Consider the following 25,874-nt stretch of genomic DNA (forward strand, 5'->3'; position numbering starts at 1 on the left):
TATATGGTGTCACAATAAAAGCTGCCTTCCTAATCAGCTTCATCTATCTTGTTTCCTGACAAGTTAATTGTTACTTGCTTGTAGAAAAGACGTTTGTGCAATGATTCTATAAAGATAAGATATATTCTGTGCCCAACACACACTGGGATATTGGTTACAAATACTTATTACAACTTGTTGATTCAGCCTGTAACTACTGAATAAAAAAGTTGTAACAAGAGAGGGTTTTTTTGTTTGTTTTTAAAAGTTTGTTTATTTCATTCACCCAGGCTGTAGCCAGCTGAAACTCTTCTCCAAAGCCAGGTCATATGTGATAAACAGTTTTAATTGAAGAATGCAGAAGATTTTACTTGACATCTCAAGAATTAAATCCCTCCACTTTACAGGGACACCACTCAGCAGCTTGCAGTCCACCTTTCCCCTTCATGTTCCAGGATGGACAAATTAAAATGAACAAGGGCAGGAAAAAAATTTAGGAAATAATTTCCTCCTATTCTGAAGCTCATACTGGGATTTCACTGTCAGCAGTAAAGAGAGTGGAGAATCTTATTCAGTAATCTGCCCTGGCTCCCACCTCACCTTTTATTTGCAAACCCTTTGAAGCTCCTTTGCCCAGGTGAGTGCATTGGTACAAAGACCCTTCTGAACTGCTCCACCTTTTTCTGGAAGAACCCTCAGTGATTCCTGGCCATTTCTTGACCCTTGTGGCCATATCCAAGTTTTTTATTTCCCTCATGTATTTTATCAGTAAAAGATTTATAGCAGTCTTCACTTTACTTAGGGCATCAAAGCTCTTCCCACACAGCTGGGCAGCCCAGCCCTGATTTGGCTGCAAGAAAAAAGGCTGCAGATGGCCTTTGCTCCCCTCTGATGCCAGATGTTATCATGCAGGTGATGTTCCACCAGCAGCACACTGGGATTTTTACATTAAATTTTTTAATCCCCCAGCAATGTGTCTTGCTGCAGAGGAAGGGAGCAGCACTGCAGAGCTGATGATGATTTGGGCACAGAAACCATGGCAGAACTGTGTTCTTCCTTTCCAACAGAAATAAAATATTCATTTAAGCATCTTGCCCTCTTTTTTTTTTACGGTATTCCAAATATAGAAGGTTATGTACAAGAACAAATTTTAAATGAGTTTTTCATGAGATCCCTGATGTTTTTATTAGGAGAGTCTGAAACAAAAAACTACCAAACTTAATTCTGTTACTGTGGAGTGAAGGATCCCTGGAGGACATCCCACGGACAGTTCATTAATTAGCCAAGCCAGCAGTGCTACAATATTCCAAGGGATTTTGGGAAGCAAAACCCCTGTTTGCTGCCTGTTCCAGCCATCTTCCCTTGCTTCAGTTCATGGAGACTAACTATGCCAAACAGGAACCCCAGGAAAACTCCCCAAAGTGAAGGCTTTCCTTAGGAGGATATTTTAAATATTACTGCTAATTATTTGAGTTACATTCTCAATTCTTCTCAGGTTTTCAGACCTTATTGTCATTTGCACTCAAGCAGTGTGTATTTAACAACTAACCAGGCAAAAGTTATTTTTAATAAATCTCTGACATTTTAGACCTGCCAAGTCACATTTCCATACCAGGGCACTTCTGAGTCAAACAAAAACCATGGTTAATGTGACCCATAAAAATGAAACCCACCAAATAATATAAATAAAAAATATTAAATATATTTTAAAATAGTTAAACCCATAAAAATCCTGAAAAAACACTAGAACCTAAAGACAGAATCTCCAGTAGAAACCTTAGGTACTGCCAAGCTTTTATTTCCATCAATGCAAAGCCACTCTTAGCCTGCAACCAAGCTGAGAAACTCAACACAATTCTACTGTTGCCACATAACAGCTGCAGCATGCAAGAAAAATTTAGGAGATGGTGCTTGATGGTTAATTCTTCTCACCATTTCCATCTTTTTGTGTCTTTTGGTGGTATTCTATAAATTGAGTGCAGAAAGAGGCTCCCTGCATTGTCCTGCTGAGACCCATCACAGCAGACTCAGAGTGGAAGCTCCCTGCTTTTGGTGCTGGAGCACATTGCAGTGAAAAGTCATCTCCCCCTGCCTGGCCTGAAGCAATATGAGCAACTTCCCACTCCCCCAGGAGAGGCTCTCATTCACCTCTGCTGTGTCCTGTCTTGCTAAAAACCTGTAAGACATCTTCCAAGTGGAAATGCATAATTCATCCCCATGATTATTTTATTAACTTACATATCTTCAGCACAATGTTCTCCCATGCCCAAAGAGTATTTTTTTTCTTTTTATTTTTCACAAATCATGAATAAATTTCTGTTCTGTACAGACATCAAGCATTCTTTGTCTCCAGCACAATGCCAGAGCAAGGACTCACAGGTTGGGTCCTTCCCTTCTGCTGTAGGTTCTCCTTGTCAATAGATAAATCTTAAAGTAAGACAAGAACTATGTTTAAGAGCAAGTGCCAGGAGAAAAAGACAAGTCAGGAAAGCTGTGAAAAGCAAGTGGGCAAAGTAGAGAAAGTTTTTACCATTATTATTTTTTCTTTCTTTGTTTCAAAATGAAACTGCTGTGCAGCAGGGAGAAGGGGAGGGTGGGGATTACAGTGTTTTGAAATTTATTTTCTTCTTTTGAAGATTCCAAATAACTTCCAGTCCAGGATTCCTTCTTCTCAGCAAGAACAGATGCCCTTTGCCACTATTTCCAGGTGATTTAAGCTCCAGCACAAAAGTAAGCCAGGTTGGACACAGTTGCACCAGAGTTAAGAGTTGAAGGTAAATAACTCACCTGTGAGTTACTCTTGCTTTCAGAAGGTATGTCTAAAACTAAACCCCAAGTACTCCGTTGGGTTGAACACTTGACTAAAACTGATTCAAACCTGGATATTTGCAATGATATCAGGTCACATCAGAGATCTCTGCATCCTTTTTTTTCCAGCCTGCAGCAGTGCCCAAGAACAGATGGACAAATCCCTCGATCAGACTAAGCCCATGTTCCTGATTTCCCAGGGCTCCTAAGGCTTCAAACCCTGCATCTTGAGTGCTTTGACCACAGGGAATGCCTGCACTTGACCACTTTTCACATGCACAGGACAAGTTTCCAGTCCCTTGCTCTCCCCTAGCCCTCACGGGGTGTGCACAACCAAGAGCTGCTCCTGGGAACCTCTGCACTCCCCCAGGCACTCACTGAAAAGAACCCATTTCTCTACTCCCTTTGTCCACAGCACTCAAACCAGCACAGAGCTCTTCCCCTCCTCTCCCCCTGCTCCCTTCCAGGCTGACAAGTACATATTCCCACTGAGCTGTGCTGCACTGACTCCATTCTGTGTCCAGATGCTGCCTTTCAGCAGCCCCTGAACTGCTTCCATTGCTGCTCTCCAGGCTGGGAGGATGACGGCTGTGCAAAGATCCAGGCAACACATGGATTTATGTGGTCATAGAATGCTCCCTTCTGTTTTCTATTCCTTTTCTAATAATTCCTACCCTTCAGCCAGCTTTTTGGCAGCTGCCAAGCACCCAGCTGACATTTCATAGAACTCCCTAAAATGTTAACACAAAGATCTCACTCCTGATTCATAACAGTCAGCTCAGAGCTCAGGCTTCATATGAAAATTAGGATCCCTATGTACATTACTCCACATTTATCTGGAGTGAATCTCATCTGCCTTTTTATTATCCAACCACTCAATACTCCAAGGCCCTTTTGCAGCTCCTCTCATCTCTCTTTCTTGACTGGTGATCATCAACATACCAATACTCCTTTTTTCCAATGCACAAGGAGTAGCAGAACAACACAGGTCTGCTCCCAGCTTCCCTGCACTGTGAGAGATGACTCCCATTTCCTACTTTTCATAGTCACCTTTTGTCATGCAACCACCTTTGTTCCTATTCCCCTGGGTTCCTTAATACCCTCTAAGCTGATCCTTTCAAAGGCTCCAATAATTGCATTAGCATCAGCTTCCCACTGCAAAAGTCACATTGATTCTTCCCTATTTTGCTTTTTCCATGCAATCAGCTACCTCTAGGCCTTATTAGCTTTACCCAGCTGGCCTACTATTGACACGAGGCCCCTGGCTCTGTGCTTTCATCCCACAGCCCTGAACTACTCCAAGAGCCATTTTTCATTCCTCAATTGTCTCTTCCTTATGTTCCTGCTCCCCTTTTGGATGCCAAGCCCAGCTGCCATGGATTCTTGGCTCTAACTCCTACAAACAAGTATAGGATGGTCAATGCAAGCAGGGCTCTGGCAGCAACTGCAGGAATCACATCCCTGCCCTTCTCAGAGCTGTGTCTGCTGGGGGACTCCCCTGGGAGCTACTCCTGGTAGCAGCTGGAGAATTTAAAGCTCCTCACTCATTTCTTAGACCAAAATCTCACCTGTCCCTGTGCACATTCCATCACACCCTCTTCAACCAAAAAAATGATCTGTTCAAATCTCAGCGTTTCCTCTGAGTTTCACAACATCTGCCAGATTTTCTGCTGCTGAATGAAGTTCTAAACCACCTCATTCTCATCACCATGTCTGGGAGTGTGTGAGAGGTGTCTGGATGTGGCTTTTGGGAATATGGTCTAGGGGTGATGCTGGTGGTGCTGGGGTGATAATCTTGAAGGGTTTTTCTGAACCTGCTGATTCTGTGACTTTGGGTTACACAGTTTCAGACACTTTCCACCATTTCTCCTTTTAAATTACCCTTACTCTCATCTCTTCCTAAGGCAGCAACAGTTCTCTGCTCTTTTGACAAAATCATCTAAACTTTCTGTGCAGCTGCTCTCTCTTTCAGAAATTTTTCCCATTCCTCATCACTTAATATAATTTTTCAGCCACTGCTCTTCTCTTTTCTGGTCTTGTGCACAGCACAGGGAGTGTTTCAGTGGGCTCCACTGCTGAGGCCCCAATCCCACTCTGTTGACACCCTCCTCCAGAGCCCAGGCCCTAAACTACCACCACAAACATGAACCACAACCAGTGGTTCATCCCCAGCCCCAGAAAGCCCATGAAGTCTATAATTTTTGCCACTTGGCAGTCATGCTGCGATTCCCAAAAATGCAAGTAGTCACACAGATGAGAATTCTCTTGGGAAGGGACCCAGATGTTTGTGGCTGAAGGGGTAATTTGGATGCCAATGCACACCTGCAGTGTGGCCTTTTGGCAGGACCCTTCCTGCTCTGGCTGCATTGAGGATCCCCTGTGCAGTGCTTTTCCCCTCCTGGGCAGGTCTGGCTGGGAGCCTGGAGATGAGATTGTCTCACTCAGGAGCTGCAGAGAAAAGTTAACAGTGCATGGAGGCACAAGATTGAAGTTCTGAATCGATTTCCTCCATGTCAAGTTGGTCAGTTGTTTTAACTGCAGTTTGCAATTACCAAATCAACACCAGAAAGATATAAAGAGAACAGACTTAAGACCTTTATGCTGTTAATTTCTATGTCTATCAAACCATAATTTAATACTTGCAGCTCTGTCACAAAGATACTGCTGCAGCCATCATTTATCAAGGAGAGAACAGAGATGGAGAGAGGGATCACCCCCCAAGATGCTCAAACCAGCAAACCATGAGCTGAGCTCAGCACACACATCTTGGTTTTCTTACTCCTAAGAGCTCTAGGCCTAGGTTTTACTTCTATCTACACATTCTAAAGCAGATAAATCAAATTCCCCACACTGCATAATCTTATAAAACTGTTCCTCATAGCAAAGAAGGGATTGTCTTGTAGCACAAGACAAATCTTGAATCACAGAAGGTACAACAGACAGTTTTCCCAACAATACTTTGACATTAATGATGCCTTTATTCATAAAGACACTGAAGCAAAGAAGCAGCTGCAAGAACAATCAGAAACACAAAGAAAATAGGGTTTAAAGTGTAGTTCTCACTATTATTTGTAGACAGAAAGAAAAATTATCTGCACAAATGTAAGAAACTTTTGCCTCATGAACATTAACATGTATGTGAAATATTATGCTGATGGAGAAAATCTCCTTTCAAATTAAGACAATTTAAGATCACTGCATAATTGAAATAATCTTCACAAGAAAGTGAACAAGTTTTCAAGTTGCAAGGTCATGTATCATCCAAATGAAGTTGCAAAGTCATGTATCATCCAAATGCAGCATAACAGTGCATCTATCTATACAAAGATACAAAACACAGATATTTTTACATAATCATTGCAGGGGTGAGAGCAGCCTTTGAAAAGAGCTTTCTGATGAATAAAACTTGAGAAAAATGGAATAAAACCAAGCAAGAAGAGAAGAGATGCTTGTCCTTGGAGGAAAGCAGGTGGGGGGAAGAACAATCAAACTGCTGGACAGCATTATGGAATGGCATGTTCCCAGACCTGCCAGCCTGGCAGAGTTCATTTTATTGTCTCTGCCAATTCATCCCCTCAAACACACACACAAAGCAGCAGAGCTCTCAGCCAGGCAAACTCCTGAGCAGTGCAGGGTTCTCCTCCAGGACACCCAAATGTCCAACGCACATGAGCTGAAGAGAGTTGGTTTGTGGTGGGGTTTTGTTGGTTGGCTTAACATTGTGCCTCCTCTCAAGAGGATTCTAAGGAATGCTGTCTTGGAACATAATTCCCAGCTGAAATGGTGTAGATACAAACCAAGGACAGGTTATTGCTGCTGCAATCACCTGGCCTCCTACAGAATACTCTGGATTCTGCACTACACACCAGCAGGTACAGCACCACTTCTTGTCTTCCTCACATCAGCACTTGTAGACCAACCAAACCAGGATTTAAACAGCCAGCTGTGCTCTAAGAAGAATCTGCAACCCCTAAGACCTCCAGGATCACATCTTCCAGGCTGGATGGGGCTCTGAGCAACCTGGTCCTTGCCCATGGCAAAAGTTGCAATGAGATCTTTAACGTCTCTTTCTACCCCAATCAGTCCATGACTAAATGAAACCAGTACCCCTGATAAGACATATGAATAAACAAAGAAAAAAAGTGCTGAGTCTTCACAGAAAGGAATGCAGCCCTGCAGCTCCCAGCTTGCACAGGAGGGGTCTGTGCCATACTTAAGACTGTATCATCACATCTGGATCAAGAGTCAGACAAGAATTTGGATAAACTTTGCACTCAGGTGGAAGATGCTGGTGGAAGCCCAGCCAGCCCCTCTGGTTCCTGTACCTCATCTCTGAGTGAGGGAAGTACCATCACAGCTCCCTTCTTAAATTTAAGTTAAATTTTGCTGTTCCAACAGTGATTGAACACTTCAGAAAAAACCTCTCTTCCTTTAGGGCAGCCCCCATCATTCCCAGGACACTGATGAACTCCTCCCCCCATCACCCAGCTCAGTTACACACACCTTAATTTACATCTTTAGTCATCCCAGCTTGTGTTTCAGCAGTGTTGCAAAGGGAAAAGATGTAAAATGTGAGAGTGCTGCACCTTGGGCTGCCACAGCAAAGCTTCACATCCAGGACCATGAGCACCAGAGCACAGCTATGACTGCTCAGGTGTGCTCTGGTACACATTGCCTTGGAAGGTAAATTTAACTGCTGCTATCCTGCCTTTGGCCTGACTTTAGTAAGGGATTGAACTGAACTGATGCAGCTGGGGCTGTAGCAGGCTCAGCCATCTGAGCAGGGCTTCCCCTCCCGTGCCAAGGAGTAACAAGGTATGAAGAATGCCTGGTGCTGCATGGTGGCTTCACCTACAGCTGTACTGTACTGCTTCCCTGCCCTAATTCATGCAGAAATGTAAATTTGGGCACAAAGTGAAACAACAAAAGCCTGGTGTTTCGAAGCACAATCAGAACTGCTTTCCATACAGACTTTTTTCTTTACAAAAAGGGAAGTTGCCCTCAGTGAAGCTCTGCAACCACCTTTCTGAACAACAGAGGCACAGCAAGGCCTTGAGCAGCTCTTCCCTCCAAATACTGAAGGGTCAGCCCTGCACAGAGGATTTCACTCATTTATTCCTTGTCCCTGGATAACAGCAAGTGCAGCTGGGCAAACCTGTGTGCACACAGAGCACACAGAGACCTTGATACTGTCTCACAGGGGTCAGGCCACCAGCACTGTGGGAAATACTCTGTACCAGGAGAAAGGAATAGAATCCCTGGGTAGTTTGCATTGGAAAGGGCAGAATCAACTCCCTGGAGCTGCTGCTCATGCTTCTTTTGACACAATGAGCCCAGCAATCATCCTTCTGGCCTGCTCTGGCCTCTGGTCTCTCAAGTAACAGAGCTGGGACTTGGCCTGACCCCAGAATCCAGGGCTTGACCTTGGGGAGCACACGATACCTAGAGAGGCTGCCCTAAAACAGAGGCCAGACAGAGTTAAACAATAAAGGAGGGATTTATTGAAAGGCCTCAATGGATCCACCTTGGGCAGCACAAGAGCCCAGCCAGATGAACACAAAATGGGCAACCAGTCACGGGGTCTCTCACTTTTATAAGTTCTGTTCCATTTACTTATTAGGATTAATTGGTCAATGACAGCTTCGGGTTATGAAGCCCCATCCTCCTGGTTTGCTCTCTTAGTTCCTTGTTTGTGCTTTTTGGGCCTGAAGCTGTAAGGCTGTCCTTGGTCTCAAGCTGGAAAAGGATTGTTTTGTTTAATTGCCCTGTGAAGAGAACTTGCTAACACTTACTATGAAGCTCAGAGTTACACACTGAGGCAGCACAGAATCTGAAAAATATGAAATCTAAAACTTAAGGCATCACACAGAACTGCTTGACCACACCTTTGCTCTCTCTGCTTCATGGCAGACAACAAGCACCAATACCTTGGACAAAAAACACCAGTAAAATTCCCTTTCCACGGGGAACAGAGCTGTGACACTCTGTGGGTTCACAAGAGCACATCCTCAGGAGGCCTCATGGAGGCAAGAGACAAAAAAGTACCACATGGCCCCCTCTATGTGGTGGATAAGCACAGGTGGGTGGCTGTCCCCACACCCTGCTGGTGGCAGCCCTTGTGATGCAGACTCCAGGCTTGGTGCTCCACGCTGAGCAGCCAGGGGGAAGGGGAGGGTGCACAGCACACAGCAGGCTGGGTCAAGCTTTGCCAAATGTGAAATCCAACCCCTCTGGCAGCTCCTCACACTGATCCCCTCTTCTGCTCAAGATCAGCCACTTCCCATTCCATGGACAGGACCCCCAGACTGGAAGCATATGGTCTCTATGCTAATTAAGGCTATCAGGCTTCCCAAATTTTCCGTGGAACGCCTGAGTTCTCTCACATTCATACCATAGCAGCAACATCCCCTCAGGGATGAAAACTTCAGGGGCAGCAGGGAGCAACAGCAAGGAGAAAAGAAAAATATGGTATCAACTTCTGGCATGGCAACCATTACACCTGGTGGATCAACCATTTAACAACAATTACAGTCAGGATTTTTCTGTAGAACTGAATCAGCCTAGAATATATCACACATTATGTGCTCTGCCTCACTCCACCAAAACCCTGCACAGATTCCAATCAATCCAATTTTAAGAACATTTCCCTGAGCAATTCCCCCATTAAACAGTTCAACCATTTACCAGCATTATTGATTTACATAATTCTTAACAGCAGCACTGCTTAGCCATAGAATCATTACGGTTTAAAAAGACCTTTAGGATGATCAAGTCCAACCTTTAAGATCAACCAGCACCCACACCCTGTTCTCAAGTGCCATCTCCATATGTTTTTTGAACACTTCCAGGGATGAGGACTCCACAATGCCACTTCACACATCCCACCACCAAACAACATATTCCTCACCCCAAAATCAAAGGCCAACTCCCTTTAAACACACTCTGCTCAACACTAGCGCGCACTTGCCAGTATATTGTAGGAAATTCTCCTTTCTTTCTCGCAGGTATTTCTGTGTATTTGTCTCCCTATAGTTCAATCTGAGTCAGTTCACAGCTCCAAACATGTTCCAAAAGCATTTTATTTAGAAAGGCCCAAATATCCATTTCATACAGTCCATTACATCAGAACATTGTAACAATTTCATCTGCTTCAGCCTGAATAAGAAATTATTCCCCACATTCTTTAAATAGAGAAGCTCATGTCAAAGAAAATAGCTTTCAGATGTTTTACAACTCTTTCATCCACAAAGGAATGCTTGGGGCTTATGAAAATATACACCTGCTCATTTGAAAACAAGTCTTTCCCTGCAGTGGGAGGAAACAACAAGAAAAGCAAAACTAATGCAAAAGCTCTGCCCTCCACACTGAAAAGGCAGCCAGGTACAGGGCCTGCTGCCACAGTTGGAAAAGCTGAGTGAAACCACATCTTCAAACAGCCCTGAGCCCTCAGGTTTCTGCCCTGGAGGAAAGCTGGCTCCCCTGCCACAGCCCCCAGGCTCTTCCGGTGCCCTCCAGCATCTTACCTGGCCTGGAAATGTAAACCCACAGGTTCAGGATCAGACTCCTCCCAGCTCACCTGGACGCCCACAGGAAAGGTTGCCATGCTCCTGGAAGTGGGACATGTCAATAATGCATGTCCCAGGATCATTTACATCCCTAATGCACAAGCCTGGTACCTGCTAGTCAGCCGTGACGCTCAGTGCAACATAAGCAGGTTCTTTTCACAGCAAATAAACGCTCCCAGCCATCAGCAGATTTGTATCATTAACTGATAGAAATGCAAGAGAACAGATATTTTTCTGTGGGTCTCACAGCAAAGTAATCTTTGTTATAGGCTGCTCTCTGCAGAGGAATGATTGAGAGACCCACAGTTTGCAATTTGGCACAAAGTCCAACTCTTATTTCAGTTGACTTCAGCACAATTTGCTCTTATTTCCCAGTACAAGTTTCCTTGCTGCAGACATGTAGATATTCCTCCCACAAAGGGCGCAGAGCACCACCGAGACCCAAAAATTCAAATCACCTACTTTCCCTCCTGCAGCCTGGAGCATTTCTTTCCGAGAAGATGGGGCCTCCACGCAGAGAGGAGCTGCCACTGCATCAAACAGCAAACCCAGCAGCTGTGGGTAACCACAGCACTGGGAAAATGCAGCTGCTTCCCAGGATTTTCTCCTGTTCTCCGCTTAGAGCAGCATTGGCCAAATCCCCAGACAGAGCAGTTCCAGTGTGAGCAGGGACAGAAGAGCAGAGAGCTGGAGACCAGCTCAGGATCAGCACTTCCAGTGCTTCAAACCCAACGGTTCCCAACCAGGGCCACGTCAAACCTGACGTCACAGCCGAGCCTTAATGAAAATGGAAAAACCAGGATCATTTACTTCTCTGTAACAGAAGAGTGCTGCTAATGGGATGGGGGAGGGCAGCCAGACCTTGGGGACCTTGCAGGTCCTGGGAGCTGCAGTGACCTGCCTGGGGACCTGGGGACAAGTCACCATGAGGCCCAGGGTGAGCACAGCTCACAGACAGGCTCTGGTCAGAGTCACCAAAGGGGAGAAGAGAGGTGACAAACCCTGTCCCCAGCAGCACCACCATCATCCCCAAATCCCACCCCCAAGGGCCACATCCAGACATCTCTTGTGACTCTACTAATACCCTCAGCAATTCATGCTGACCACTCCTTTAGTGATATTTTTTTTCCTAGTATCTGATCTGAACCTCCCCTGGTACAACCTGAAACCATTTCCTTTTGTCCTCTCACAAGACACAGCAGAAGAGCCTGACCCCACCTCACCACAACCTCCTTCCAGGCAGCTGCAGAGATCATTAGGAGCACATCCCCCAAAAACCACCCAGCCAAGGTGCCAAGAGGTGCCTGGAAACCCCAGCACAGCTGGAGGAGCACAGCAGGACAAACATCCCTGACTTCCCAACGTGCACAGCCAGAAAAAAGTCACTGCAAAATTCATCTGCATCCCTGCTGTAGCCGTTTGCTCTGGTTTTCCAAGAGACACAAGTATTTCTCAAAATAGAATGCTCAATACCACCATTCTCAAAAGCCCTTATTGATTTCTGCCCAGACTTAACAAGACATTTGACTTTCTGAAGCTGCACTTAATTTCTTTGTCACTACATTGCCTTTCCCTGAGCTGTGGTCCCTCCTAACACTTAGTAGCAACAGCAGCGTTTTTCTCTCTTTCTCTGAACCACATAAAGAAGGTGGAAGTGTTCCACACCTAGCATGGAGAATCATGGCTCTTCCCAATTCTTTTGCAAAGGAACACCCTGAAACAGAGATGTAAGTAAGGACAGAACTCACCAATAATAAGTTACTTCTTTAAAAAGCCTATCTTTTCTAGAACCCTCAAATGGTTTGGGTTGGAAAGGGACCTTACAGCCCATCCAGTCCCACCCTTTGCCATGGCCAGGGACACCTCCTATAGACCAGTTTTCTCCAATCTGAGAAACTTTGGTTAATTTCTAATTATTTCATAGTCAAAACCAGGATTTTAATTTTTTTTTAAAGTTCCAAGATGATAAGTGCAAAACACTGCACTCTGCCAGCATCCACAGTTTTATATAAACTACACCAACACAGCTTGGGAAAGAAGTAAATGCAATCCTAAGAACTAGTTTATTAAAAAAAAAAAAAAAAAAGCCTGTATTCGAACCATTAATATAAACAAATGCTGTAGAAAACATGACTGACAAAGGATTTACACTATTTTCTGCAGAGTTTCTCCAGAATCTGTCCTCTAACCCAGTATTAAGACAAGAATGTGCTTTGGGAACAGGTTAATGTGGCAAGAGAGGCTTTAACACCATTTGGGTTTCACATACAATGTAAGAAAGGCATCAAAACCACCCAGTGCTGGAACTGGGAGCAGAGACAATGGGAGCAGCTGGTTCTGCTTTAGCATAGACATCATAAAACCATTTTGCTCCAACTCCTACCTCAAAAAAAACCCAAACAAAACAAAACCAAAAAAAAACCTCACAATGCAGCAGAAAAAGTTTAAATTTCAAGTTATTTTTTTCATATATATTTTTCTCCAAAACAATAGTTTACTCACAAGAGACATTACAGTGTAAAGTTATATGTTTCAAGTATAAATTAATCTGAAATTGCTTTTAAGGAATAAGTATTTGTCTGAGCTCAGAAAAGGCAATACATCAAAAAAAGAAAGTAAGCAGCCTATTTCAGGGCATTTTACCAGTGTATTCACTGATGGTTTATCCTATTCCATTTTATTCTTCAATTTAGACAGCATTATTCACTGCTACTGTTAATTTAGATCCTTTTGTTTTCCTAATGTCACACAGATAAAATGAAGGTCAGGACAAATTCTTGACTGTTTCAAAACCCAGAAATCCTGATGAAGTACCCACATGAAACTGCTTGATCAAAAAAACTAAGGGAATTTATCCTCATACACAAATACGGGATTAATTCTGCCTGTGTTCTCTTCTCAGAGATGGAACATACCAGAAAGGTGCCCCTGAAGGGAAAGAAACATCTTCAGGGGGAAAAAAAAAAAAAAAGGAGAACTGTTGAACTCAGCTCTTCATTTTCTTCATGGATGAAAGAAGAGATTAAAAAGATGTTGTAAATAAAAGCAGAGGATTTCTGGCATTTAAAGAACATAAAGGGAGAGGCAATGCATCAATGCCTGAGCAGCAGAATCCCAGCAGTTCATCTTCTCCTCACTCGGGTGTTCTGTGAGTAAACAGCCAGCACAGCTGAAGGGAGAGCACAAAGAATTTAAGGGAGAAACACAACTGGAGCTCAGCAAATCGATACCTCCAGCACACGAGTTGTGCTCCTCATTAGTCCAGAGCTGATGTTAATGGTCCTTCTGATCGCTGCTTCTTGGGGGTTTTAAAAATATGGAGAAAATTAAAAGGTTGTGAAAATGCTCGGCTCTTGGAGGCAATAACTGAGGGGAAGCTGAGAAGGGACCAGGTAACCCTGATGCTAACTGGTAATGTAGTTTAAAGAGGAGGGATATGTGGCTCCTGTATTCCCCAGTCTGTCCTATTTGCCAGGCTGGAATTACCATCCTGGAGCAATCCTCCATTTGAGCACAGCTGTCAGGGAAGAGTTTAAATTCAGATTTTCCCCAAAATTGTTGAGCCACCAGCATTGTTCTCCAAAGATTGCTCCCAGTACAATGGGGGAAGTGAAAGTTATTTTCATGTACACTGCTTTTAGAATTTCAATTCCTTCTTCTCTCATTGGATGCAATCCTCTGGAGCAAAATTAAAATTAGTGGTGATTGCCATATAATAGTCTAGGGGGAGGAATGTGTACCAAAACACTCCTACACTCTGTGGTGTTACCACTTGGAGATATTTGCTTCCATCCCCTTCTCCTTGGTATGAAGGGAAGGATGCCACCATGGCCTTCAGCAAAAGGCTGAGCTTGGAGCAAAATAAGCTGTTAAACCTGAGGCCAGAGGAGCAGCAGACACAGAGCTGAGGTAATTTTTCCTTACTCTGCCAGTTATTCCAGCCAGAGGATGAATGGAGTCATGTGGCAGATGAGGGAAAATCAGGGTCTTATAAACAGAAAGTTCCTCAAAAACTTTGGGGGACATTATGAAGGATGCAAAATTTAGCCAGAAATTGAGGGTACACAGGTGGTAATGAGGGGCAGAAAAACTGAAAAAATTTGAGGCATTGAAAGCAGCAGAGCCAGACTGGCTGTGGCTTCAGAAGGCTCCACCATTCCCACTGCATATCCTGCTGCTGCAGGACACTCTCCTGTTTCAAGACATGAATGATATATTTGGTCACAGCATAGGGAATGCAGGCTTTTGTTGGGAAAAAAAAGGTGAAAAAAAAAATTCTGAGCAGCTATGTTTGTATGTCTGAACCCTCTGCACACAGACCATGCTAAAAGATGCAGAGGTCAGTGAAGGACTGGCAAACATGAGAGGAGTTCACTTTCCAAGACCCACAGACATCCAGCAAATACAGCAGCTTCTCAAAATACTCCTACTGAGGCAACAATAAACAAAGCTGATGTGATGTTTGTCCCCTCATTGGAAATGTATTGATGTTATTTGGTACAACATCCTAAGGGGGAACATATTCCAAAGAAAACAGAACTTGAAGGACTGGTGTGAGGGGAAAGAGAATGGAAATGCAAAGGAAAAAGCTCCAGCACAGCTCCCCAGGCCTGCAGAAACACCCTGGCAGTGTGGAGGAGAGTAGTGGGTGCTTTTCCACCCAAATAAAAAGTCATACCTGAGCCTGTTCCTCTGGAGCTTCCAAGCTGTGCCTGCCTCCAGGTGTTGGAGGCTCTAGAAAATTTCCTTACCCACACATCACCCCAGCTGGCTCTGTGTGCTCAAGAAAAGCCAGCAGGATCTGCAGGAGAGCACCAGGAAAAGGGCACAGTGCCTGGTGCTGCCTCCCTAAAAGCTGATTCCAATGGGAGCAGGCTCGAGCTCCAGCCCTGACCACTCAGGCTACAGGGCTGAGAGCTCAGCAGAACATTCCTAAATAACACTGCACAAACCAGAACAAATCAGGTGAAGCTTTCCTGCCAGGTCAGACACCCTCCAACCCAGTTCTGGCCCGTGCTGTCGTGGCACCACACAACCACGCCTGCTTAGAACCTGATGTGTCCTGGAAACTCTGCCAAGAGCTCAGCAGGGATGGATCTATGCCCACATCAGCAAATCCCACAGAATTATCATCAGACACTTGTGGATGCACAGGTCACAGCACCAGCTCAGGCTCTGCCCCACACCAAAGCTTTGAACTGCCCTGAACCAGGCAAGGCTGCAGCATAACTGGTCCTGCCTCTTTCCTCCAAGGAGGGACACAGATTTGTCCCTCACACCCAGAGATTGGGGTGGCTGGGGACAGGAGAGTTGCCCAGATTTTCCATAAAGTGTCTACACTGTGCAGGCTGTTTGGAGAGAGAGGGAAGGGAGGGTATCAGCTCTTCCCAGCACTTCCCTAAGGAGCATTTCAGAATCATGGAATGGTTTGGGTTGAAAGAGACCTTAAAACCCATCTATTCCACCCCCTGCCATGGCAGGGACACCTTCCACTGACCCAGGCTGCTCCAAGCCCTGTCCAGCCTGGCCTTGGGCACTTCCAGGGATCCAGGGGCAGCCACAGCTGCTCTGGGCACCCTGTGCCCTGTGAGGATGGTGAGGAACTGGAAGAACTTCCTACTAATATCTGATCTAGACCTACTCTCTTCCAGTTTGAATCCATTCTCCCCTGTCCTGTCTCTGCAGGGCTGTTCCTGCTGAACTCTCAATGCTCCCCTTAGAAGCCACACTTTCCTCACTACAAATGTTAGGGGAAATCTTTTGGTTTAATCCTTGGGAACTGCACATTTGCATACTGCCCATACAGCTGCAAAGCACCGAGGGTTTTTTTTTTCATTTAACAAGTCCTTAAACGCAGAAAATCCTCAAGCCCCAGACGAAACCTCCGCTCACACCTCTTGATGATGCTGGGAGCAAAGCAGGTCTCACAAGAGAGAGGTTGCTCCCTCTGGGAAACTACGGGCAAAAAAAAAGGAACATAATCCCTCTCTCCAGAACAGGCTATGGAAGCAGGAGACACCAAAAAGGGTAGGAAACTACTTCAGCAAAAGGACAAGGATGGCACAATAACAAATACGAAAATATGGGTCTTAAATAAGCATATATTGTAAGAGATAGGCAGAGTAATTTGAGCAATCAGCCTTTGGCTGAGAAAAGGAAATATTACCCATGACATGCTTTGTTTTGTGAGAGGGAATGTTCAGCCAAGCAGGCTCAATGGTCCCCTCAAGCACTGAATTTCCATGAGAATTTTAACAAAGCCACTTGTTTATTTGAGCACTTGAAGGAAATTACTTTCTAAATGACCACTCCAGAGAGGCAGAAAGCAAAGAGAGCTCACCAAGGAGTAGGGCACAGGTGATCAGAAATGCCTTTGGAGGAACCCAGGACAGGAGGCTGGCTGGTAACAAGTGATCTCTTGGAGAGGCCCTGCCAAAGGTTCTGTTTTAAAGGCTGTCTTGGGCCAGTGTTCCACATTTTCTTTTTCATAATCTTGTTGCAAGAACAGCAGAAGGTCTAGGTTTTCTTTATTTTTTTTTTTTCATTTTTAAAACCCAAGGAAAAAAAAATCAGGTTTTTATATGAGAACAAAACAAAAAGCTAAAGCCTGCATTATTTGAAAGAGCAATGCAACTCTTTGAAGGAGCTGATACAACAACACTGAAAAGCCGGGATGGCACAGAACATGGGGAACAAGACTTTGGACCACTACCTAAGAACATATTTGAAGAGAGAAGATGCAGTTTTTACCTCCTGCTCCTTAATTCCAGCCATTTCCAAAGGAGCCAGGATGCACATCAATCCCAGCAGATTAAAACCTAATGACCAATCTTTTGCCATTAGACATGCCTGCCTACCTTGGAGTCAACATCCAGCCTTGCAGGTGAGAAGCACTGGGTTTGTTTCTAACAGCTCTCAAAAATAATTTTCCAGGTTCTGAGCTCCTCATTATAACTGATTTCAGAGTCCAAAATTCATTAGCTATGCTTCACCACCTCCCACCTGACACCATTGTACAATGCTGACAATTCTTGGAGCTCTGACACTTCTTCTATGTATACAAAGGTTTTGGTGGTTTTTTTTTACTTTCTGTGAAAGGAAATATAACAGCAATGGAGCAATACACTTGCTACATGTTGCAATGGGATTGAAAAAGGGAGAAGAAAAGAAGAATTGATTGACTATCTTGAGACCTACCAGCAAACTCACTTTGTATTCTTAACAAAATTTCAAGTCCACGGCCTGCCTGAAATTATATAAGAATGAGTCAATTAAAAAGTGTAAATTGTTCCATGCTAACCACAGGAGAACAAACCACTGCCAACAGCTCTAGACCCTGTAATCTGGGAGATATATGGAGTTTTGGTTTAAGAAGCTCCATTTGGATGTATTTTTTTAAAAGTAGAGAGGCTGCTAATTCAGCCTCTATATCCACCTGACAGACATGATATTGTTATGATGGAATTGAAAACAAGATTGAATCATATGCCCAGTTATTCAAAAGCATTCAGCAGGGCAAGGCTGGCATACAGCTTCCCAGACAGGCTGTGGCCATCAGACTGGGGAAACAGAAACACCTGACCATAAAGCTTTATTTTACATGGCAATGTAGATTAATCCTTCTGAGCCTGGTATTGGTGATGCTCAGGGCAGCTGCGCTCCTTCAGTGCCTGCTTCAGATTTCACATCCAAACCTCCAGGTTTCCATGCCCTTCCTCCTTTGAGTGCAATAAAAGATCTTCAGCTCAGGAATGCCCCCATTTTCCATGAAAACCAATCCACTCTTGCATGCCCATGGAACACACAGCCCTCTATCAGTCCTGATTTGAGCAGAACCAAAGCTAAAAGTGACTCCATGATTTTTAGGAGGCTCTGGGGAGAATTTAAGCACTCACAAGTGGATATAGCTGTAAAAACAGGTAAAATGGGAAGCACTGTTGGAGCTCCCATTGTTCCTCAACACCATGAGCACAACATGGCCCCTGGCTCATCCCTGCCCCCTTTCCAAGGTCTCCAGACAGCTCGGCAAGGCAGGGCATCATCCACCCCCATCCTTCCCTGAGGGGTTTACAGCCTAATCCCAGATTTCCAGTTCTTTCTCTTCTTGAGCCCCACAGCTTCATCCAAATCCACACCACCAGCAAGCAACAGTTATTCCTAACCCTGCACAATTCCTTCTGCTAAAAGCAACAAGGGGTCCACAACCAGGCAATCTGTTAGATAATGCCACAGAAACTGCCACCAATTCGTGGGTTAAAGCCTTTTCCCCACCCTTCCAGAAGGCTGAAATAGTTGTAACCAGCCTGGAGAACACAACCAATTTATTACAGTGATCGTTTCTTGCTGGCTCCCTTCTGCAATCCCTCTCACTGCTTCCAGCAGAATGTTAACTCTGAGAAAACGGAGCAGTGGGGAAAAGGAAACAGTGTTCCTACAGATGTGAATGTCATGTAAATGTCAAACCTCCTGTTAAAATTTGATCAGGAGGCTGAGTGAAAGGGAAAGAGCATTTCTGTGAGTAAACCAGCACATTAACAAGAGTTTCAGGCTGTCTGCTCACAACGGGACCTCAGTGATGGATTTCATTGTTCTTAATTTCCCATGTAATATTAAGCTGCAATTGATTTTACTAAAAGATCATATATAGCAGTACAAGAACTGCAAACAAATGTTGGTTGACAAGATGGATCTGCATCGGTCTTAAAATTAAAATTTTTGTGTGCTTTTTCTAAAACAGCACTTAATTTTAAAAAAGTAATTTCTTCTGCATTGCAAAAAAATGCCTCTCTACTTAGAAAGACCTGGAGCACGTGCATTCATTCACTTGTACCAGGAGACAGAAGGTGGTTTCCTATGAACTCCCAAAAAGCAGAATTCTAGCAGACGCTACAGGAACAGAGATAAATAATTGCAACAAACCAATCTCCAGAGTTTTTGTTTTGGAAAGGAAGCGTTTTCCCATGATTTCACAGTCCCATTGGACACATTTCTTGGCGAACCTCAAGTAGGAGACGTTTCTGTCTCAGGGATGCTCTCCCTGCTGCGTGACCTCAGCTCTGCCGTTTCAGAACCCTGGACATCTCCCAGACCGCCTCAAGTGTTCCAACAGCGAGGTGATGTTACTGACGCGGGGAAGGACACCTTTGTCTACAGAGACAGGAGCAGATTGGATTTTAGGAAGGATTTTTTGGTGATGAGGCCCTGGCATAGGGTACCTAGAGCAGCTGTGGCTGCCCCTGGATCCCTGGAAGTGCCCAAGGCCAGGTTGGACAGGGCTTGGAACAGCCTGGGGCAGTGGAAATTGTCCTTGCTCATGGCAGAGTGGCACTGGGTGGGATTTAAGGTCTCTTCCAACACAAACCAATCTGGGATTCCACGAACTGTAGCTGTTGGCTTTAACACCAAATTAAAAACTTGCTTCACCTTAAAACACACTAAGAACTCTACAGCAACATTCAGGTTACTCAATGCAAATTTAGGATTAGAAAAATTATCCAGCTACATGATGCTTTCTTTCCAGCTTTACATGTCCCCACCAAACTACCACCTCCTCTCAGCACACAGGGGCTACCTCTGGCAATAACAATGCCAGCCTTGTTTCAGTTCAGAATTACTTTCAAACCAGACCAACAATGGCCCTGAACTGATCCCTTTCTATCCAAAAGGTCCCCACTTTTATCAGATGTGCATGACTCAAAAGACTGAGTTCATTTTGCAGTAGCCTTGGCATCACAGTTCCCTGTTGTGCCACCAAAACCACCTGCTCATTTCTTCCACAGGAGTTATACAAGGATATCCTTGGAAAGAACTTGGAATTTCATGCCCTCAATGACATCCTCTGTGGCTGGCAGCCCAAGTCATAAACTTGTCACTATCCTGAAAATTGTGAGCGGGCAAGAGGACACAACATCCATATTTCTGATGGATGAATCCCTTTGGTTTCAGACTCCCTTAGTAGTTGGACAATTTTTTTTTTTTGTAATCTACCTTCAAAGATATTAGAATAGGAACATTGTCAAAGACTCTAAGGGAAATAATTGTAACGTTCCCCCCAAAAAAGAGAGTTTTTAAGGGATTTCAATAATCCTCTGTCCTTTCCCTTCAATGAGGCAATGCAGGCACTGTCTTCCACTGCCTCACTGCTGTTTGAAGTTATAATCAGGAAGGACTAAAGCTGAAAGGGAAGCAGGTTGCAGTGCCAGTGGACAAAGCCTCCATCTATTATGAATTTCATGAGCAGCCTGATTCATCTATTCCATAGCTTTAGTCCCCCCAGCTTCCTTCCCAGATGAAAAAAGGCCACAATGGCGGCCAGCTCTGCTATCCTGCTGTACTGCCACATTGCTGAACTTCCCTCATCCACAGAAAGCTCTGGATAAATCCAGAGCAACTGCAGAGAGGACAGACATCGTCCAGCAGGAGCCTTTTCCTCCTCTCCTCTGCTTCCCGAGGGGGCTGCCAGGCACAAGGACACCACAGAGGCTGCTGGGGAATTCCTGGGGCTGTGCACTCCTCTCCTGCTCCAGCTGGGTTTTCACAGGATCTCATTCCCTGGAGTTTTTCAAAATACAAAGTGAATTTTACGAGCCCCACGGTTCACCAGTCATGAAACCTGTTTCATTCAAGGCTGTATATCCATAAAAACCAAAACCATCTGGAACTTACTGGGTGCATTTATCCAGATCTTCCTCAGGTATACAGACTTATGCAAATAACCTTGTTTCACATTTAATGTTAAAATATTTATTTTTGCCTAAACTGAAAGTTTTATTCCAATGAAAGGCATTGCTCTCAGAAAGTAAAAAAAAAAAAAAAAAAAAAAAAAAAAAAATCTGAAAAAGTAGTAAAGGAAGGCTGCTGAAGAAGATTATCATCTTCTCTATGATTGATTTGGGCACCCAAAAAGGAAAAAGTCCAGCAACTTAAGTAAAATGAGAGTCCTAAAAAACTCCTTGACTATCAAAACTGCAGCAATTTCATTATTATGGAGAAATTCCTTCTACTGGACATCTGAGTAACAGAGATCAGACTGCTCTTGAGAGATTTAAAGATCCTATTTGTGAATGTTAAATAACTTGAAGTTCCATAAGCTAAATAGATTCAGAAACCAGTCAGTGCTTCTTTGAATTTAACTTGTGCTCACACATCTATCTCCCTCCTCTTTCTCTGACAGGAACCAAAAAAAAAAATAAAAAAGAAAAAAAAAAATTCAGTGGCAATCTACTTCAGCATCAAATTGTTCATACACATGGCACTGAAGCGTCACAACCTAATTCCATTAGAGTTTGGGTTTCATTTCTAATTTGCACTCATTCTAGGTGCAACAAGTAAAATTAAATACACCATATTCTAATTACTTCAACTGTGCTGCCTCATAGTTTCCTCAAACTTGCAATCTCTGTTTGCAGACAAGAGCAGAGAAGAAAGCCCCAAGTTATTTTATGTTGTTGAAAACACCACCAGAAACCAAAGGTCCCCAAGTTATTTCAAGCTTGGATATTACCCAAGTGTAAAAACTGGAAGAAAAGACCCAATAACTTCATAATCCATAAATTGAGTTTGCTTGGTGAAGCACAGTTCTGTTCAGGGGAGAATCTTGGGAATAAGGATCTGCCATAGTGCTCAAGAAGGCAACCTTGGAGTGCAGCCACACTAGAATATTTGTTGTTGAGAGCAAGCACTCAAAAAACAGTTTAATGAAAGCTCAATCAAAACCACACCAATGTTTGCCTCTTCTTCTACTCCCAAAATGGCATAATGGATTTCTCTTTTTAGAAAAAGATTATTTTTCTCCACAATCATGATAATCATCATCATCACAGAATCCTGGCTGTAAAAGACCTCCAAGATCAAAATCCAGCTGCAAATCCAGCCCTGCCAAGCCCACCCACAATCCAAGTGCCACCTGCTCAGTGCTCTAAAATCCATCCCTGAAGTTTGCACAGCTGTGATGGGAGCAGGGAGTTTGCTTGGCTGGGGAAACACCCTGCAAACAGGCCAAGTTCACAGCAAGATCTGCAAGGAGGGAGCACAGAGCTGCCCAACATCCTCCCAGCCATGTTTGGAGCTGCCAGTCCAAGGAATATCCCGATATCTCAGTGGAACTGCTGGCTGTGAATTTTGGCCATCAGAGAAATCTGGAGTTCCACGCTCCCATGGGGCTGGAGATGGCACACAGCTCAAAATCTCCCTGTGGAGCAGTGCCATGGGACAGCTCCCAGCACACCCAGACCATCACATCACAGGAATTCTCTCCCTCTTGCCAAAAATCAGCCATGGAAGTGCCCTGTGGAAGACAGCACCCACTGAGACAGGAGCCCTGCTTCTCCAGATACAGAGGGGGGAACTGGAAATGCTGCAATCAGCCATTCAAATTACTCTTCACACCAGAATTAGGATTCATGTTTTTGTCAAAAGCACCACAGGAAAAGCAATGAACAGATTGCGGTTGTATCTCTCACCCAAAAGAAAAAAAAAAAAAAATCACCAAAATCCTCCAATGGCTGGACATTGAACCAGATTTTGAATGGGAAACAAATTAGTATTTTTATCTATTTAAAATATGAGAGAAGGAATCAAGTGAGTGAAGTAAATCCAGCAATCAGCACATGGATGAAGTGAATGCAAGAACCTGGCTCCCCAGTAACAATAAGAAGTCTGGAAAATGGACATATCATAGCACCAACCCCTATCACACAGCCCTCCCAGATCCTCAGGCACTGCTATTTACACCTTCTTTCTTACAGCCTGGGTTCTAGGCCATTAAACACTGAAATATTTGGGTTGGTTTTAAGTAGAAATGTGTGCTAATGTGTATTTCTGGAAAAACAAAGCTATTTTAGGCACAAATTCTTATTGAAATCTGATTGTCCAACCACCAAATTAATAACAAGCACTGGTAAAAGCAGTGGCTGTATGTTTGTCTCCCACTAATTAAATCACTTCAACCAGAGCAGCATTTCAGTTCTTAAGCATAATCTTTACTTTAGAAAGGACTCTTACTGAGATGGCTCCTAAAAATGCTTTACCAGGAGTATTTTTCTCCTTGCATCTTTCCCAAAATGCTCCCAGAAATCTTTCCACTAGCTTTAATCAGGCAGCTTTGCCTTTTTACCTCACTTTCTTCTCTCACTACCTCAAATGGTTTGTTCGGGTTAGAAAATGAAGCATATGAACTAAATTTAAAAAAATAAGGGAGCACTTCAGTGACAGAAAACAGCTGCAGCCTTTGTGGCTCTTCCCTTTGAACCTCCCTCTGCTGCTCTTTTTTCCTTGCCCTTCAGACTGCACTATTCCAGGGAATTTATTTGAACCAGAACTGGTTTTTTCTGTGTTGCAGGGCATTGTTTGATGACAGACAAAACAGGCTGGAGAAGGACAGCAGTCCACAGCCCTTCCTCAGGCAATCATCCAGGACAGGCAAGCTTGGATTGTGTGAAGTTCCAAGGAAAACTGGGAAAAAGCCCAGGATTTTTCTGTTCACCTTCAGGCTAAGATTGCAATCTTGATGCTACCAATGCAAATTCCTATTGGAGCATTATTTCCCAGTGGTTATTCCCAGTATGAGCCAGCACAGCTCAGGCAAGGCTTTCATCCACAGGGTGGGAGGGCCTGGATTGAATCTGGAATCTGATTCTGGATTCCACTGACTGGAATCTGGCTCATCCCAGCTCTGCTGTCACTGCAGCTGCAGCTTTGGTTCACCACTAATCTGTTTGTGCCTCTAGTTGCTCTCCAAAGCCCCTGTGCAAGAGGTTCCCAGCAGAGACTAAGTTCCTCTGAGGCAGCCCAAACAAACAATTCACACCTTCCCCTGCCTTTCCCACACAGGCAGAGGGGCTCCCTTGCTCATCCCAGTTCAGCAGTGCTGGGCTTTGCTGCCCCTGGAATCTCTAAGGCAGCTCCTTAACATCTTGTGGCTGTCCCATCATCTCTGGAAGCCTCCAAGGCCAGGTTGGATGGGGCTTGGAGCAGCCTGGGGTAGTGGAAGATATCCCTGCCCACAGCACAGGGTGGCACTGGATGGCTTTAAGATCTCTTCCAGACAACTTTGGGATTCTGGGATTAACCAAGGATTGAGGCAATCACACTGACAAGGATGAATTTCTGCCAAGGCAGCTGCAGCCCCACTCCAGCTGTAGATCACTCTTCTCCCTACTGGCCGTCCCTTCCCAAGTGAATCCAGGGAGAACAACTTTGTCCCTGTCACACACAAAGCTGTGTGTTTTGGGTGCATAGAGGTGTGGGAATCCAGAGCTTCCCTCTGGCTGCCCTGGCAGGCCTGGGACCCTGGCAGGGGTCAGGAACCCCCCTGGACAGAGCCCCCAGAGACACTGTCTGTGATCTCTGTCCATGGAAAAGAGTTTTCAATCTTACAGGATGAATTACAAGTTCTGAGTGTTTGATATAAGTAATAATTAAGTGTGACACAGGTACAAAAGTAAAATTTTTGGATTCTAGATAAGGGGTCCAAAGGGGACAAGATGGAGGAAATTGGGTGTGTCTTGTCCTTTTTCTCCTTCTTCATGCCCTCCATGTTCCACTGTAGTGTTTACATTTTTCTATTAGTTTAAGCTAAGAACACACTATTCAATGTAGACAATAAATATTAACACATTATTATAAATATAGCACACAATTTCTAATATATAATATTTATAACATCCCACTAAAAGGCAGAGCCCCACACACTACCCTACAAAACAAACCTACAATAAAACAACAAAACATATTATAAATAAGCAAAAATAAACGTTAAAAACCAACACAAATTATAACTTCTTTGACAACAAATCAAAAAAAACCAAAAACTTTCTACAATCTCAAAATCATCAATACCACAAATTCCAACATAGAGGAGCCATAAGGAGGTCAGATCAGTAGATTTATATGTACAAAACAGACAGACCTTTAAGTGACTTTAGCTCTTCCTTCAAAGGTTTATCACCAGCCATCAGAATTATTTGTTTCACCTTCTTTGGAGCTACAGCTTGATAAAAGTCCAGCCAGACATGAAGTAGCCCAAGAACAGCCTGTCACCCTAAAAACTCAGGAACACCCCAAGCCACTGCCTGAACTGCCAAAAGAAATAAACACTTCCCACTATTGCTGAGTTAGTCCTGATTGTCAAGTCTCTTGTAATAAATCGCCTAAGCATGAAGAGCTGCAGGAGCATCTCCTCTCCCAGAAGCCTGCTCTGCTGTGCTTGCACAAGCTTTTTAGGCACTCAACTTCCCCCAAAAGACTTCACATCAACAAATGCATCACACAGAATCCTCTGGTAGCAGCAAAATTAATATATACCTGCAAGGCACTTTTTTTCCCTTCATCAATCAGTTGATTAGTTATTTTTAATTAAAACAGCAAGCTCTGATTGCAGGATTTTGAGCAATAATCCTTGCCACTTTAACTACTGTTTTCTGTGGTTCAGACACTGAATTTATAAACTATTAATAGGACAGAACAAGCAAACTTGGGTTTAATTCTCAAGCAGCATTTTGGCTTGATCCAGATTTCAAGCTT

The 25,874-nt window shown here is 44.0% G+C and overlaps 1 protein-coding gene across 13 annotated transcripts in view; it reads right to left on the reverse strand.

The window, feature by feature from the left end:
- Positions 1 to 25,874, reverse strand: part of PCDH15 (protocadherin related 15) — a 617,117-nt gene that overhangs the window by 586,255 nt on the left and 4,988 nt on the right. The window contains exon 1 of one of the 13 annotated variants that reach the window (XM_072930882.1): positions 10,815 to 12,723. The exons of 11 other annotated variants lie outside the window; for them this stretch is intronic. The gene's annotated coding sequence lies outside the window, so the exon portion shown is untranslated. Of the gene's footprint in view, positions 1 to 10,814; positions 12,724 to 25,874 lie in introns of those variants that run through there. One more of the 13 variants, XM_072930870.1, reaches the window with a different exon arrangement.

The sequence above is a fragment of the Taeniopygia guttata genome, chromosome 6 (assembly GCF_048771995.1).
Source record: "Taeniopygia guttata chromosome 6, bTaeGut7.mat, whole genome shotgun sequence".
Taxonomy (NCBI): domain Eukaryota; kingdom Metazoa; phylum Chordata; class Aves; order Passeriformes; family Estrildidae; genus Taeniopygia; species Taeniopygia guttata.